This window comes from Vanacampus margaritifer, chromosome 11 (assembly GCF_051991255.1).
Source record: "Vanacampus margaritifer isolate UIUO_Vmar chromosome 11, RoL_Vmar_1.0, whole genome shotgun sequence".
Lineage (NCBI taxonomy): Eukaryota > Metazoa > Chordata > Actinopteri > Syngnathiformes > Syngnathidae > Vanacampus > Vanacampus margaritifer.
Genome location: NC_135442.1, coordinates 12,770,279 through 12,782,852, shown reverse-complemented (window position 1 = coordinate 12,782,852; position 12,574 = coordinate 12,770,279). Strand labels below are relative to the sequence as shown.

Here is a 12,574-nt window from a genome sequence, read left to right as displayed (position 1 = left end):
TACCACCGGCACCAATACATGACAATGGAACCACAAAAAGAACACACACTGCACTAAAGTGTATTTTCGTGGCGAAAAATAGGCTTATGAGACCTGCACAAAAACGCTACAAAATGCTGCCATAGAAAACATTTTTACTTATTGATGTAACCGCTCACAGCGGCATGCTCAACTGTATAAAAAGAACTCCACGCTGGTCCTTAGAGCCCTAAAACATTTGTTTGGAGTGACATCTCATGTGGCCGCTTTCCCTTAATGTTATGATTTACAAATGTTGGGTTTTAAAGTGGTGATATTTCCATCATGGTCAGCAAAGAACTGGATCAAATACAATCCTCACTGAATTACAAAACTCAAATTTGATGCCTTTCATACAAGCAAGTCGCCACTGTGGGCAACTACACTGCATGTATGAAAGTGTGCGTGTGAGCACAAGTGTGTGTTGTTGCCAATTTGCACTGCCTCTGCCTCTGACGCACAACGTGTTAATTTGACAAAATAGGTGGCCATTTTTTTTGGGGTGTGCTGGTTTACATAGAAAAATTATAACGGGCACTAAAAAGAAATGCCCCGCCGAGTCTTAAAGTGCATCGTTACCATTTAAGTTGAATCTGTCAGACCACGGCCACTGAATAACTGAATGTGGTCAGACAGTCGAGTTTGGTGAACCGGCAAATGGAGAGCCATGGAGTTGTATTAACGGGTTTTGGGATCATTACTTCTGCCAAGCAGGTTATATTTTCTCCAGTTTGTTTGTTAGTCAGCACAGCTATGTCAAGACTGCTAAAAAATATTTGGGAGGGGTGGTAACAGTCAAAGGAATAATCCATATTATGAATACGCAAAAAAAAGAAGCTTTAAATCTAGCATTTTTTATCACTTCTACCAATCTTTAACACTTGAGACAGACGGTGGAACAGCAATGACTAATTTTAGCCATACGCAGATATAAATGTTCAGATCATTCGAGTTGGGTTCATGGTACAATTGCCTCAAGAATTGGAACAGGTGGGCTATTTTATTTTTGAAAAACAACAAACAAAGTGTTGTCATCCATACTACCGGTAAAAGTTTTTTTGTTTTTTTTCTGAGTATGAGTAAAGACATAGCAGACCAGACTGACTTTTAATTTTTGCTTCAATGATGTCGCATGCAGTGGTACACTTCGGTCCACTTATGGGGGTGGAGTGAGACACAATGTCGGCTGTTGATTGGTCGATAGAAAATTGTCTGACTTCTTTCATGTCAAATGAAAGGATCAAGTTACCAGTAATTGATGGTAAGAAAACAAAAAGGCAAACATTTTAAAAAATGATTTGCATTGCGAGGGGATGATTCAAAGCAAAAGAAAGACTGGTGGGTTGCCGGGGAAAGGCCTGGTTTGCATGATCTCCCCATCCTTGCGTGGGTCTTTTCCCGGTACTCTCAGTTAACCAAAGACTCTAAATTGATGATAAGTGTGAATGTGAATTATCTGTGCCCTGCGACTGACTGGTGACCACTCCAGGGCGTACCCTTTGTCCCGCCTAAAGTTGATGGCGATAGACTCCAGTTACTTGTGACCCTTATGAGGATAAACACTGTAGAAAACATTCAACAGTAGTTGATGAATTACTGCTTATGCTATGATGTACCGCACCCCATAATGTAAACAGAAGCCTGATCAGGACTGAACTGATCTGAGCCATAACTCAAGTGTACGACCTGGTGCTGCTGAATTTGAATGTTATTAACATGGATCAAAGGCAACAGCAAAAAAGTGAGTCCAGAGAGCGGAAATCAATATGGTGGGCTTCTACACATATTATCTGTATGACTGAGAGGAGCACCCCACAAAGCACTCCGTAGGGAAGTGAGCAAACCGCCTCTAACATAGCACAAATCTTTGGAGTTTTAATTAGAAATCCCACAGAGCAAACAAATACAAAAAGAAAGATGAGAGGCCAATGAACAGAAGAAAAAATAAATCCTCTGCTGCCTTCCATCAATATCTATTTCCCGGGTGTCCTCCACCTCCCCACGGTTTTCGGTTAACATGCGTAGGGATTAGATAGCAGATAAATAAACTGCCGGGACAGAGATTTGAGGAAGAGCAGCATGACCGAGTTTTGTCCCATGATTGTGTCCAAATCATAGCATAAGACCAAACAACGTGCAGATAGAGCCAAGTGAGCGCAAGCTATGACGTCCTCATTCCCGGGGAATAATTAGTAATGCCACAACTCAAGGGCTTCCTCTCATCACGACAATGCTACAGATGCCTTTGCAGATAAATGTCAAAAGAGAGCGAACATGCGCCACAGTCGTCACAGTTGCATCAGAGAAGTGTTAAGCTATCAAACAAAGGCACCACTTTGTTTACTAGCGTAAGGAAGATAACGACAATCAAGCAGGGTTACACAAAAAAAGCATCAGGAAATGTGTGTTGAACAGTCCAGGAAAATACGCAAAAAAATTCATTAAAAAAAAAAAAGACTCGACAACCTGAATAAACACGGGCAAAATCGGATATAGCAGGACAAAGATGTTATCCTGCACTTCTGTGTTTTATAGTGGATTTTCCAAAACTGAATGTCCTGAAGTGCAACAATTCATAAAACTACCAAATGATTAGGGATTAACCAAAATGACAATTGTTGGTAAATGACATCAACCATTGTCTCATTTATGAAAACATTTGTCCCTCCTCCCGTCATGCTTCTCTGTCAAGCTCCTCAACTACTCAATGGGATTTCTGGTGGGAGGCACGAGGAACGTTTACATGCAGTCAATAAACCTTTTAAAACCCGAATATTAGCAATATTCAGGTTTCGTAAGGCCATGTAAAAACGTGCAATAACCCGAATATGCTATAAGAACCCTGGGTTACTCCTTTCATAACCAGAATTCTTGCTCATATAAATGCATTCGGAATCTCTCGATCGATCGGGGCAATGTTTTTCGCTGTGCGCATGATCGCTATTTTCTTCTTTGTCTTCTCTTCTTCGCTTATTTGATTCGCAAGGAATCTTGGTCTATATAGTCACGACTTACGTCCTACTTGCTAAAGGAGCCTCCCTTGAATACATTGATTTTTCCGCTGCGTTTTCACGTTATTTTTTATGTAAGTATACAAGTCCGTGCTTCTGCCGTGTATCCCACCGGAAATACTCAAGCCGTTGTCAACAAAAATGACGCTCGCAACAAAGAACCACACTAAAGGAGCGAGGAGGAAACTCACTACTTTATTTAGCGTGTTGAGTGACACAAATATAATGTATTTTATTGAACGTATACTAAGTTAAAAGCGGAAATTAAGTCATTTCCAGAATTACGTTGTCCGCATGTCGCGGTCCAAACGGGTTATTATTCCAATCAAGCACAAATGAGCATGTAAACCAGAGTAACTCGTTCCACCACGCATGTAAACGTGTTACCTCAATTGTTTCAGAAACCGGAATTCTCACCTTAACCCGAATAATGACTGCCTGTAAACGTAGTCACAGACTTCATATAAAGACCTGAGGTGAACGCTACACACCAGACCATATTTACTTCCATAAACATTGCACCATGTGACATGTTTTTCCGGCATTGGTGTCAATTCACAGACGCATTCCATTCACATTGAAGTCACATTTGTTTCTATAAAGTGATTAAGTACATGACAAGATTGGGTTTGCCTTCAGTGCATGCTCTATTCGCAAGGAATCTTGGGTCTTTGGAGTACTTGCTAAACGAGCCTAATACATTTGTTTTTACGTTATTTTCTGTCTCTACGACAACAATGCCACATATTCTATACAGGTAAACAAACATGATGACGCAGCAGAGGAGGAGGAAACCGACCTCTTTATTTAGCATGGTGATTGACATGAATATAAGGTCTTATATTGACCGTAGAAAGTTAAAAGCAGAAATGACGTCTATTTGCGTCTATTCTGCGCGTCGGGATTTCAATCATGTTTTCCAATTGAGCAAAATGACCATGTATATGGGAGTAACTTTATGCATGTAAACGTGTTATCCCAAATGTTTCAGAACCGGAATTTTGACTGCATGAAAAACTTATTCAATGCCTCTTTCTCACTGTACCCAATTTTGTGTCTGAAGTTTTTAAAAGCAATGTAGCCCCTCGCCCATGGAATTCATTTCCACAATCACTCGAAGAGATCGACTTCCCTGCACAATTTAAATCCGGTCTTAAAGCTCCTCAATCTGCATAGGTCATCTGACTTTCACACATTTTTATGACCTATCTTTTATGGCATTCCTAATTATCGTTACATTTTTATTACTGTTGTAAGGTGATCTTGGGCGCCATGAAAGGCGTCTACAAATGCCCATACACTATTATTGTCTTTTGCCTCTTTGTGATACCACCACATAAGGTACCATACAGGAAAAATCTGAAGATGACAAAAATAGAAACTTCTCTGTCCTGGCTATTCAGTAAAATATGATCAAACTAACCGAAAAAAAAAGAGCAGAAAACCAGCTGTGTTTTGTGTTTATTAAGAACGAAGACTCTACCCTAGCAAAAGCTGTAATCCCCACCCCAATGCGTGTCAGAGTTTAGGGTGATTACACAATTTTATTATACAGCAGCAAACGTATTGTTGTGACAGCAAAGAAAGTTATTCAAAACATTGCCTGTACAGTTATAAAAATGATTTATTATGGTGACAGGCACCTTGGAAGTGATTAATTCCATTACTTCCCATTGGGCATTTTTAGTTTGATTTTATGCTCTACCCTTAAGAAACCAATGTAAAAAACAAACAAAAAAACCACACATTAAAACAATTAAAAAAAAAAAAAAAACATCTGGCCACTGCAAAATGTTATCGTAGTTTCTCCAAAAGATGGGAGAAAAAAAATTGAAAATCATTATGAGAAGGTGTGTTTATTAATGGGTGTAAAAAGAGAGCAGCAGAGTCAAATTGGACTTACCTCAGAAGCCCCCCCTGCCCCTTGAGCAGGGCCTCATATGGAAGACCAGGCCTTGGGTCTCCTGGGCACTGATGTGTGCTCTCCGCCGGAGCCCTCGCAGTCAGCCCCCTCCCCCCTGGAGGCTGTGTGTGAGTGTGTGCGCGCGAGCGTGTGCACTTGCAGGAAGCTGGCCCACTCACGACACCCTACAGCCACAAGTCATTCACACCTGCAACACACAGGGAGAGAGAACTTTGCTTCACCGGGTGACAAGCAAACAAGCGCAGCGGCAAGGAAAAGCACTCAGTCGCTCGTGTTGACATGACAACATGGAGCAAACATACAAGCGGTGCAAAGTTTTAGGTCACCGACTGTTTACGCTCCTTTTCCAACCAAACACTTATTTAAACTTCAAGCGATGAGGGACCACACGAAAGCCTGTGACAGGTTACACGTGCTCCATCTTGTATACAGAGATACCTCAAAAGTCCCGCATCTTTAAAGACGAGAATTTTTTTTTAGGTGTCACGCTACTCAGAGATGATCGCCCGGAGTCATGTAGTTTTGGGGATGGGTCCGAGTGTTGCCTCTGGTAAGTCAATTTAAAGCGCTGTTACTAGTTTTATTTTGGGAGGTTTCTGCTTCCCATTTGTGTTCAATTCTCGAGGAGCCAGTATTCACCTTTTTTTTTTGGTAAACAAAAGGCTTCAGTTTGGTTCTGTGACTAATGCAAGCACATTTGCGTCCATCTGTTTGTGATGCCGTCCAAATAAAGAACGAGCCTGCTACGTTGAGTTCCGTTCATATAGCGGCAATGTAACACACATTCTTAAGATGCTGCACAAACTAGTTGATAGTGTGCCATTGTAACCTCAAAATGTCATATATCAGACAGTTGTAGACCACGGACCCCTTAAATTTTTGATACAGTTCATCTCAACTGGAAATTTTATTTTGAAAGTTCACCAAATCAGAAGCCCACCAGCCTCACGGGACGGCTACCAGTTTATTGCCAACAAACATTTGACAGGTCGCTATAATGAAAAGACGACAGCGTCGAATTGGAAGAAGAGATAAATAAGAACCTGTGTGCATCACATAAATAAATGATGCAAGCAGACAGCGGTGTTGCTTAGCAATTGAGGGGGCCCTCAGTCTTCAAATAAGTAAGTGTGCCTTGTGCGCATGGAAACCAAGCTTGGACAGAGCATACACATAGTCCATAAAATGCGGCACAAAGAAGGGTCACATGAAAAGGGGTTTTAGACATTTAAATTCAATCAAATATACCTATTTCTTCCTAGAAATGTAACAAAATGTCACAAGGGAAACTTTCTTGTGCAGTAGATTTGGGTTACAAACATGTCTTTTTAACAACTAGGCGGCATAATGCTGATTTGGTGATACCTCAAAATCTGAACATCTCCTAGGTTGGAAAATTTGGAATTAGGGATGCACAATAATTATCGACCAATTTTATGTCATACAGATAAACCAGATAATAAAGAAATCCTCCAATAATAATAGACATGCCACGTTGGTCCATCTGTTGTAGTTGTGGCTCAAGTTGTGCCCAATTCCTCAACCCTTCCCCTCTCCTACGGTAGTGTCGCATATTTGTAACGTCATAATGTGCGCGACCTCATGCTCACAGAAGATGCATCATCACGACTTGGCAGTCTCCAATGTGGACTTTCTTTTTCTTTTCTTTTCCCCAAAATGTTACCGTTGCAGTTTTTTGTTGCATTTTCAAAACATGACTGTTTTGTTTGGGCAAACTCAAAATGAGTTACCGGTGGTCTTTGAAGCAGGGATATCAATAAAATTCAGCTTCATGGTGCTTTACACAATGTATTTGTACATGTTAGTCATATAATAGGACTCGAAAGTATATTTGTATTCAAGTTAATTTTGCAAATACTTATTGTCTTACTTATCGGTTATCGACATCATCACTTTCTAAATTATTGGTTTATCGGTTAAAATTAGCATTATCGTGCATCCCTATTTGGAATATGAGTTCAGTAAACATCAATTCTTGTACCCAGCGCAGGTGTGACACTTTATTCCTAAAGGAGTACCGGCCTCAATGGGGGACTAGCGTTAGCTGCTAAATAGCTAACAACTGACTTGTCAAGATGCTTTTCTATGCCATCACTTGTATCATCAGGTTGTACAGTGTGTTTTTGTATTTTATTTTTACTGAAAGATGAATGCACAGCTATTTTAGGCACTAAGTTGATCGATAGCAGCTTTCCCTAAAACAGTTACAAAAGTCACACAGACGCTTTTGATAATAATAATTAGTAATAATAATAATGTGTGTTTTGGTCAGGGTTTTATGCTGCAGATTCAGATACAATATTCCATGAGTGAGATTGGCCGATACCAATCACGTTCGATTTGTCTGGCAATCTTGTTTTTTTCAAAAAACATTCTAACCCTTTTATTTTATTTTTTAAGTTTCAAATTGACATACATCCCAGATATGATTCAGTTACTAGTTTGGTCTGTCACGTCCAGTATTAATGGGGAGGGGACGCTACACTGCACACAGGCTCTATTTGGATGCAGGCTGCAAAGTACAAGCTGTTGAGCGTTTTTTGTGATCGGCAATGAAAGGCACTAATAATTTGACACACATATACTGATCAGGTACGTTTCCAAATTGGCTGATCACCACACACACACACACCTGAGTATTCTAAATACCATTATCCGTAGGCTTTTAGAAGACAACACACTTGCATAAGGACACAAAAGATTAGATACAATGAGCCAAAGAATAAACCCAAAAGTGCCCTTAACAATAATAGCTATAAAGGTCACACACTAAATTCCAATACCTGTGAACACTTTGGAAAGTAACAAAACAACAAGGGAAACCATTTATCAAGGGGAAAAAAGTGTAATTGTTGGTATTCCAACTGAAAGCTAGCTTTAGCATACTTAGCTGCCATATGTGGCATCTTGACCTGGGCTTATGTAAGCCCAAAATATGCTGAAAATAACAGTCATGGCTGTGCCTTTTATGTCAATAAATTCCCTTTAATCAGGATGCTTATAAGGCAGAAAAAGGATGGAGATTGGAGAGTGTACAAATTCGTAAAATAACCTGTTGCTTATCCAAGTGAAAGCTAGCTCGCCCCTGGCAGCATTTAGTTCTGGGTAGCACAGATTTGCTATTTTAACCTGTCCAAATCTAAAAGTCGCTCTTAATGGAAATAACAGCTAAAATATCAGTCTAAACCATATAAGTTTGTATTGCAATGTATCCAAAATGCTACCAAGATTTGAATGTAGCCTCACTTCACTTTTACTCCTCCCAAAACCACGCTCCTCACCATCATGAACGTGCACTGTAAGAACGTAAATTGCTAGCATGACTTATTCATGATGGAGTGTTGTGATGTTACGCTTGTTTAGTTTCAAGTGCTGTCCAATTCCTTCTTTTTAACTTTCGTTGCTAACTGGATGTAATTAATCCAGCCAAGAAAAGTGAGGCTGCTGGGTGTCCTGTAAGGCTGCAGCGTGTGTCTGTGTGGGTACGGCAAATGATTGGCAACACCCCTCGGTCAGGCCTTCTGTCTCTGGTCTATTATAGAGAAGTTGTGGTGCGTTTTAAAAATAATAATTAAAATAAAATTAGAGGCATAAAAGATGAAGACAGTGAGGAATGATTGCCCACCCCAAGATCTTTTTAATTATATTATACTGTTAGGTCATACAGACAAACTCTAACACATGAGACTAAAAGTGCTTTGTTTTGTTTTTGCTGCAAACTCCCCATTTAAGTATGCTTGTAAAGACAACAAATGATAAAGGGAACATTTCTAACTAGGTGCTAAAACTTCATAAGAAGCTGTGGATACTATTGAATTGAAAGCTAACTTTAGCATTTAGCTCTAGGTGAGCGCATGTTGATATGATCAAACTTAAAGCTTTAACCTTACAAATACAATTTTTTTAAATCTTATGTATTTTTATAAAGGAATGAAGGGGAGTATTTTTGATGTTCGCTAAAGGTAGAAAAACCTGTTACTAGTGTCCATTTAAAAAGTTAGTTTTAACATGAAGCTGCTGGGTGCAAAGAGTCCAGATTTGCTCTATATTGACCTACAAGATTTACTCGAAATATGGCTACACATTATTAAGGTCAATTTCAATACTGGTGTATCCCCTTATTGAGCAAGACGTGACAAAGGGACATTTTTAAGTGCGCAGAAACTCTAAGAACTTGTGGATAGTATCTTCTTGGAAGCTAACTAGCTTTAGCATGTTAAGTTGTGGATGCCACTAAAAGCCCATACCTGCCCCCAACCTGATAAAAGCATCACCCAGAATGCTAGAATTGTGAGAAAAACAAGATTTTAAGCGAGTTTAAAAAAAAAATGAAGACCAAATAGTTACACAATATAAACGTAAACTATTGCTATTTGTGGACATCAGAAAAAGTATGCTAGCACTACAAGAACCTGTGGCTCAGGTCCAACAGAAACAAAGCTACACACACTTTGGCGTGTTTCAAGTGTGTGTGACACAGCACAAAGCCGCACAAAGTTCCTCACAAACTGCCTCCTAAAATACACACACACACGGCTACAAACCCCAAACTATAAATAAACTTAAAGCACACATCGGCTACGCATCAGTCTTGAGTCTCGAGTGTTGAGACTCCCCCACCTCCCCATTGAATCTCAGCGCCCCACTTGGACAACTCCTGGCGGACACCAAAAAAAATTCAAGCCCAATGGCGCTTGAAAAACTCCAGCAACTTTTTTTCTCCCATTTTTCCCCTAAAAAAAGAAGTTGTTCCTGTTTCGCCACAGAGCTGCTTCTGTGGTGGGGGGTGAAGTGGGGGTGGGGGTGGAAGGAGGACTTGAGCATTCATGGAGCCTCTCGGCCAGCGCAAACAAAGTCTTCCCCGAAAGAGGGAGGCCAGTGGACGGAGAGAACAACGTCTCGGGCGGCCCCAAACGCAACACAAGAGGTGCCTTCACGGTGTCGTCGTGGCTTCACAAAGATAAAAGCCCCAAATGTGAGGGCCCTCGGTCGGCGGGCGTGCGTTGTTCAAGTTATGCTAGCTCCGTTAACAATGTAACAATTAAGATGAGAAGGCTCAAGGCCTTTATAATCTCTCACCGCGGCCGTGTACGAATCACACCAAAGAGCAATTTTTTGAATGAGAACAAAAAAATACAATACCCCACGTCCGCGGAGCTCCCGTGGAATGCACAACACGCGCGGCGGGCATTGTATCCTTTTTTTCCATTTTCACCAACAAGCACGGGCGGTCCTCCGCTGTCGGCGGCTAAAAAAACAGCATTTCTCCACGGCTTTTGCGCCATGCCGAGACCATCGTGAATAATCCGCTTTTGTCGCGCTGGTTGCTTGGTGGGAATGGGAGGAGGAGGAGGGGGAGTGGAGGGAAAAAAATGGGGCTTCTGTAACGTGGAAAAGGAGCGCCTCGGTTGTCCGCCACGGCTGTGGACGCGACGCGGGGCTTTGCTAGCCAGCAGCCGAAGAGCCTTCGGGTGGGTGGTGTGGGGAGGGGGTGTCGTTCGGGAGGGAGACGGACGGATACCGGAGTGAGCTGTCCCCGGGAGGAGGACCCCGCGTGTGCCCCGTTGCCAGGAGGCGAAGTGTGCCTTACACTGGCGACACTTTTCTTTTTTTCTTGTCCACCTGGATTGGTCCAGGACTACCAAAAACATGACACTCACCTGGGACTTTTAATTCCTCCTCCTTCGCGGCACGCCAAAATCACAACATGGTCGCGGCACCATAATAAAATACAAACACGTCTCCCCCCCCCTTCACCCGAGTTTTTCCAGTGGTCCTACTCCATTGCGTCTCAGTCAAGATTTCCTGACGTCGGTCTACTAGCACTACCGCCGACGGGAGCACCCCTCTCCGTTGCGCTCAAATGGTTTGCTCCGAATTCTAAGTAGCAATTCTAGGTCAGGTCTGTGTGCCAGTGAGGCTGCTGTCGGACAGTAGAGGCACACTCGGGTGCGCATTCCCTAAAAAAATAAAACAAACATTCACCAGAACACCTGGATAAACACCGAATTTATATTTTAGTAGTTAATTTCCAGTTTGGGGGAGTTTTGTCAGTTTTGCGACAGACTCCCCAAGTTCTCAGGATGGAAACGCGCTCGGACATCACCGTCTCTATGGATGGATGGATGACGTCACTATGACTAAACATTTAATAAGGTTATTTTAATATTTTATACAAAAAATCTGACCATGCCTGCTGGGTTCACAAACTTTTGAGCAGCACTATATATATATATATATATATATATATATATATATATATATATAAACTTTATTTTTATACTATTTTAACATAATGGTATTTGTATGTAAATTGCCTTCCTGGAAATTATTTGAAATACAACTAAATTATTATTACTATTATTAATTATGAAATTATTGTTTTAATGTGTTATTTTATTAAATATCAGTTTACATGTCACTTGATTTTCCTGCAATCATTTAAATGGAAACTTTTTTGGTATTCTTTTTTTACTACAGTATATAAAATATAGCCTATCATTTATTATTTAATATGTTATGTGTTTGGATGTTATTGTCTTTATTTACTACGGGATCCCTCAAATAAATTCAAATGCAAACAAAAGTTATTCCTATATTATATTAATTTATCAAACTTTTACTTCATATAAAGTCTATTAATAATTTTTTAATTGGTTTTATTGTATGCCACCATCTCTAAGTATGATGGCATCTCTGCAATCAATTCAAACATTTTTAAATGATTAAATATATTTACTTTTTTTTACTTTATGAATTTTGATAAATTCTTAAACTTTTGTTGTAAATACGCATATGGAGTCACCATCTTGCGCTACGTTGGTGCTCCTATATTCAATTAAAATGCAATCAAAATTAAAGTATTTCAATATTTAATAATAGTTGTTGTTTTTTAGCTTTATTATATCCATCCATTATGTATTTTAAAGACTTTTTAAGGGTTATTTGTGTAAATACAAGCATGGTGGATGTAATTGTATCCCTAAAAAAGATTGTTTACATTTAATTCAAGAATAAACAATGTTTTAAATATGTTATTTAAAGATTTTTTGGGGCTCTATGACAATAATGTAAGCAGTCATTTCTTTTTGGAGAAGGGTTTCTTTATTCATTCATCATTACAAACTGTAATGTAATGTAAGAGCCATACATTTCCCACAATGCAATAGGGCAGCAGCTTTTCACAGATCATATGATCCACTCTAATTTTATTTTTTTTTTCAAAACTCCTCCCCTCCGGGCTCGTTTGTAGTTTCCCAGCCTTGATGATGTCATGTGTTATAACTCTTCCTGGCTCCCTCAATAATTGTTATACATACAGACACATAAATTAAAAACCTGCACAGATTGTTAAGTTTTTAGCATTTTTAACTATCATACAAGTGTAAAAATAAGTGAATCACCGTATCATAGTAACACATAGCTATAGGACATAACAATCAAAATAAGTTGAACACTGTAATAATATTTTGAAACTTGTTATTTTTCATGTACAGTTACCCATTATCATTTGGAATTCTTGGAATGTTGTGTGGCAATCAAGTATCATAATGAATAGTGATGACCATAAAAAAAATGGTCATAATTAGTATGCATTAGT

At 39.8% G+C, this 12,574-nt stretch overlaps 1 protein-coding gene across 2 annotated transcripts in view; it reads right to left on the bottom strand.

Moving 5' to 3' along the window:
* The window catches only part of bcl9 (BCL9 transcription coactivator), a 34,650-nt gene extending 23,857 nt beyond the window's left edge, over nt 1–10,793 (bottom strand). Inside the window, exons 1-2 of one of the 2 annotated variants that reach the window (XM_077579067.1) lie at nt 10,635–10,793; nt 4,933–5,140 (exon numbers count right to left, since the gene is read on the bottom strand). The gene's annotated coding sequence lies outside the window, so the exon portion shown is untranslated. Of the gene's footprint in view, nt 1–4,932; nt 5,141–10,116; nt 10,611–10,634 lie in introns of those variants that run through there. The other variant, XM_077579066.1, reaches the window with a different exon arrangement.
* Nucleotides 10,794–12,574: the final 1,781 nt, after the last annotated feature.